We start from the raw sequence: 5,483 nt of genomic DNA on the forward strand, positions 1-5,483 counted from the left end.
AATTAAGCAGCTGGCAATGACTATTCATAAATATTGGGGCGTGCTAATGTTTATGATCTATATAGTCTCGTAACGAGCCCCAGTACCTGAATCGGAAACTTGGTAATGTTCAAAGCTAACCGATCATTTCTTGTAAACTTCCCGTCCTCGAACAAGCAAGAAACACACGTAGAACACACGTGTATGATACTTAAGAGGTACATTTTTATCCCGTATGAAGCTAGAACTATGACGCTATAGCGGTAAACACGGCAAGGATCTGCAGCATTACGTGGCGTATTACTACATATTTATGCAAATCATATGCGAATATTAAGTACTGCAATTATGAGTGCAAAAGTCGCTAACAGTATCACTGAGATCAAGTACGTTGGATATTCGATGTTCGATATTCGACTTCAAACTTTTCAATATCATATGTTCATATGTACCACATAAGCATCAAAACATGCATTTTAAAATATTTTTTCACTATTTTGTGGCTGTAGTGGTGAAATATTAGTGTAAATGGCATATTTACCAAAACCCACAGTTTTATAACCCTGGTCTTGGCTTGATTTTAATAACCTATTCTGATAGTTTACTCTAAAAGACTTCCTCTGGTTGTTTTTAAAGAACATTTAATGTGTCTAGAGCACTTTGGAAGTAAATTTGGGTGGAATCATTCTTTTTTAGCTTCTAAAAATGAGTTTTTATACATTTTGACCTGCACCAGGTGAAAATGCTCTAATACTGCAGTGACATGTATTAAAACACATATTTCTGACTTTAATCAGATGGAAACCTGACTAGCTGGTGTTTTCTACGTCAGAAACTTGCACTGCAGTGGAAATAAAGAAAAAAAAGAGAAAAATCTATCAAATATTTGAATTGGGGTTATTTAGAGGACACTTCTTTACCAATCTGCAAAAAGTTGAAGTCGCGACATACACCATAGATATAAAACTTGACATGAATCATTTATTTTTCAACAAATTTCTGTAAAACTTTGCCATTAGACTAAATTGCATTGCAGTACTGGTCACCGGAAGTGAAGGGGCTATAAATAGCATCGGAAATCCCAGTGTTTTCACAAGATAGGGAATATATAGAAACTATTATGGAGATTAGGCTTCACATCACAAGAAGCAAAATGCACCTATAAAATGTACAGAAATGTTTTTCCGTTCAGAAACTGTTTAATTTTTTTAAATAAGATGAGATCTTTTTTCACAGCACTGTGAGGAACAGGGGTAATTTCTGCGTAGGACTATTTAAATGCTCATTGGTTGAATTGGTGGTCTGTAACCTATATCCTACATTTCGAATGCTAAATAGGAGACACATACATCCGGTATTGCGATTGTGGTCTTGCTTTTTGTTGTTGCCGTGTTAACAACAAAAAAAGAAAAAAACAAAACAAAACAAAAAACAAAACAAAACAACAAAAAGACAAAAAAAAAAAAAAAAAAAAAAAAAAGAAAAGTCTTTTTTTTGTAGTGTATTTTCATTGTCCGTTGCTTAGGTCTTTGCTCCTCTAGGTAGTGTAGGTCATTGAAAAACTCTTTCCATTTAATATTCTGTTTGATTCGACTGAGTGCAAGTTCTCCATCGAGTTCCAGTAATTTTGACCCTTAGAGTTTTGCCTCGGGGTTTCTTGGTAGTCCTCTATTTCTTTGGCATTGTTGATTACATTGTCTTGTGATGCTGGTTGGTGGTTTTCGCAGTGAGTGCATCCAATCCATGACCATTTGGATGTTTATTAATTTTAACTGATGCTGCCGCTAGAAGGTTTTATCGTTAATATCTTGTTTGGTACTGGCAAAGAGGACAATCTCATTCATTTGTTGCCAAAATGTTCATAAGGTTCCATTTCATTTTCCTTCGGTGGTATCGCTCTTAATAAAATCAGTGATAAAGAAGGGATGTAGCAAGACACCTTGTTTGACTCCTGTCTGAGAACTTTCTTTGTTAATGACTCTAAATTGCAACTTGTTGTAAGAGTTCCTGACGATGTTAATGGTCTTTTGTGACATTCAACAGTGTTCCATTAGATCACATGAAACTTATCAAATTATCTTCCTAATATACAGAAGAAGTTTTCAAAATGCTAGAATATTTGATCGGCAATATCTTTGTCTAGTGTGGTGGACGCGTTTTTCAACAAACGGTCCGCATTCCAATGGGAACAATTTGAGCTCCTCTACTTGCTGACCTATTCCTACACTCTTATGAGGCTGACTTTATACTGATATGATCCGAAAGAAAGAACATCGTTTAGTTAGATCCTTTATTTTCAGTTTCTGCTATATAGATGACGTACTGTCGTTAAACAATCATATTTTCGGGACACATCGCATCTATCCTAAAGAACTTGAGATAAAGGATAAAGGATACTACAGTCAGTTTCATACCCCATCGGTGCACCTGGTCCATGCTCCCAGTTTTTAGTGGTGTCCGAGTTGCTCATTTGCTTTTGTTACTTTGTATGTATTGTTTTAGTTACTTAATGTTCTTTGTTGCGTATGCCTGTTTCCTATGTTTGATGTTCGTCCTTAGATACATTCTTTTGATTTCCGCTAGAACCTTGGTTCCCTTGATTACTCTTTCATTTCCCTATATGTACATACAATGCACCATTTGTTTTTAATTCTCGTCATGCCACTGTGTATATCTATCCACCTATCTAACCTACTAATGTTTCTAAATCAGTATGCTTTCACACTTATATTGAAAACTAAAACTAACAAATTGGACAAATTATAAACTTCCACCTTCTGTATGATGCATTGATATTGTTAAATCTATACATGAATGTTCTTTTTTAAAATGACAACAGTTAAAGTGGTTGGTCCTTGATTTGTTACGAGTATAAAGTTGCTTATTGTTTGACATTGGGTGCAACTTTTGTTGGTAAATAAAATATCTTAAATTTGCATATTCAATCAGAAACAAGAAAACAATGCATCATACACGCATAACTTCACTGATATAATAGTAAAATGAAATGTCCTTTTACATAAATAAATCGTTTGACAAAAAGATTAAAATAATGAAAAATCGCAAAATGTTTCAAACAACATCCAATCAGCTGATAATTACACAAGCTCAAAACAGGCTGAATCTTATATAGTTACATGACATAAGTTTATGTTAACTTGCATCCTCATATCCTCAATTACTTCCTGTATATTCAGATTGAATTAGTAATACCAAACAAATTTCCGCATAACATAAATCAGTGTTCACCAGTAAGCGTCATCCCGTGATTCTCCAACGATGTAAGTTTATGTATTTTCATTACTTTTCTATAATGTCTACATCTTAACCATTAATTGGTGTCATTTTTACAATACCAATTGTGGTCACGTCTGTGATTATTATAAAACGCCTTTTGTAGTAATATGACTTTTACAAAATACTTTTCAGCGAAGGGGACTGAAATAAACGAAAAAAAATCATTACTTTTCATTTGATATCGTCATTTGCAATACTTTTAGCCCTGCATATGCAGTTTTTTATACCACAGCTAATACGCTATGCCAGAGCCTACCGAAGCTACACGATTTTTGTACAGTGCTAAACTTTTCACAAATAAATAATATAACAAGATTATGGTACAATACTACAAGAATTAGGGCACTACTTCGAAGTTGTAGTTTTCCTCTTTTTCTTAACCCGGATTTGACATCATATTCAGCAACTAAGCGGGTGTTTTTAGAAAGCAAAGGACGTTTACCTAACTGGTAATCAGATTCATAGTTTCATTGCAGTCTGGGTTGTTCATTCATTAGTTTCTGTGTGTTTTCTTTTATATAACATGAGTAATTTACAGTGCTTTCTCTGTTTATATGGTTAGTCTTTATCCCTGAATTATGAATATCCTGTTCCTCGCTTAATCATGGTTTCCTTGCTTTTTCAGCCTTAAGCTACCAGGGGTAAAAAAATATAAAAAATAAAATTACCGCTCCGAGTAGAGAATTTAATGAATTTTGAAACATTCTTTTCAATTCGGCAGAATTAGTAATTTGAACGTATTTTGTTCTTTTTTAATTTGTCATAATGATTATCACTAGCTTAGTCCTTGTTTATAATAGAGGGAAAATTGAGCCATTGTCATGAATCTTTTATGTGTTTATAGACATTTCTTTCTGTACATTAAAACACCGATTCATGGGTTAGCAGTTGTAATTTTAACAACGTAGAAGTCCTATCTATTTTCTGTCTTGCTGTAAACTCGACATGTCTTCCTGTTTATTTCCGCATAATTTAAAGCCACAGAGAAAAGAATGAGATATCATCTATCATTAAAACTAAATACTTTTTTTCTGAAATTTTAAAACCGGAAGTAATAAAAAATTCCTATGTTTAACTAGTTCACTTGCTCGATAAACGAAAATGTCAAATGAGATATGAAAAAATACACAGGGAAAAATTTCATTGTAAGCTATGTACATATTGATTTTTTTTCACTTTAGGAACAACGGTAGCACAATAATGAAACTTACTTTGGTGGCATTTCTATTGATCGCTTTAGTGACGACTCAAAGCCAAGGTAATTATAAATGGGAGGCTCCAAGATTTCAGGTTGGGGGGATGGAGGGGAGCATAAATAGAATTAATTGCCCAACAAAGCGAGGAAAAAATTAGGGTAGAATTTGTGAAAAATTTCATGGTAAATAATCTCCTCCGCCCCACTTAGATCCATTGTCGTTGCCATAAATATTCAGTTTTTGTACAAATATGTGCATGTCTATGTGAGCGACATGCCTTTGCTCAGTACTATTATTCTTTTCAAATATTTTCTCTGTACTCAAATGAGGAATTGTTTGCTAATCTGTGTAAGGCTTGATTTGTGGAAGAACTTTGAAGTAAATACCAGTAATGATCGCGGACGGTCCTAAGTTTTGGACAAGAATCGATAAGAAATTAAATTATAAGTATTATTTTAACTCTTTACCAAGCTTGTATAACCAACTTTTGGACAATAAATGCTCGTTCATTCATAAAGCGTAAACTGTCCAAAAGTTGGTTAGTCCACCCCGGGCGTGAACTGATTTCTAACTGAGTAATAAACAACGACAATAACATAAGATGATTAATAATAAGATTAAAAAAAAAAAAAAAAAAAATTCCACATGCTGGTGTCTTAATATTGAATCAGGTTGATACACGCCGGACTAATTTAAAACATTAAATACTAGTCTAATCTACATCAGCTATAAATATTAGAAATTATTTTTATATCCAATACGCAGAATAAATAAATGTAAATTATTTGTTTTCTAGAAAATCATACGACCCCAGAACAAACAGAACGGACAACGAATCCACCGGTCTCAGCTGCCAGTAATATTGGTATCTACAGCTTTGCGATAGCAGGGATTTTCTTTATAATAGCCAACCTATTGTAAAGAACTGTACACATAAACTGCATTTTCTTTGTGTTCTGAAGAACTTATTTGTCTACATTTCATGGCGGCTTAGTAAAGAAATTTCTTTTT

General features: G+C 33.6%; 1 long non-coding RNA gene across 1 annotated transcript; it reads left to right on the forward strand.

Annotated features, from left to right (window-relative positions):
* The first annotated feature begins 3,127 nt into the window (after positions 1-3,127).
* LOC148624056 (uncharacterized) lies at positions 3,128-5,483 on the forward strand. The gene is made up of 3 exons (XR_015919602.1): positions 3,128-3,260; positions 4,458-4,534; positions 5,269-5,483. It is a non-coding gene; the product is annotated as an uncharacterized LOC148624056 (long non-coding RNA).

The sequence above is a fragment of the Perna viridis genome, chromosome 2 (assembly GCF_037379345.1).
Source record: "Perna viridis isolate PV_CMFRI_1.1 ecotype Kerala chromosome 2, ASM3737934v1, whole genome shotgun sequence".
In the NCBI taxonomy this organism is placed as follows: Eukaryota; Metazoa; Mollusca; class Bivalvia; order Mytilida; family Mytilidae; genus Perna; species Perna viridis.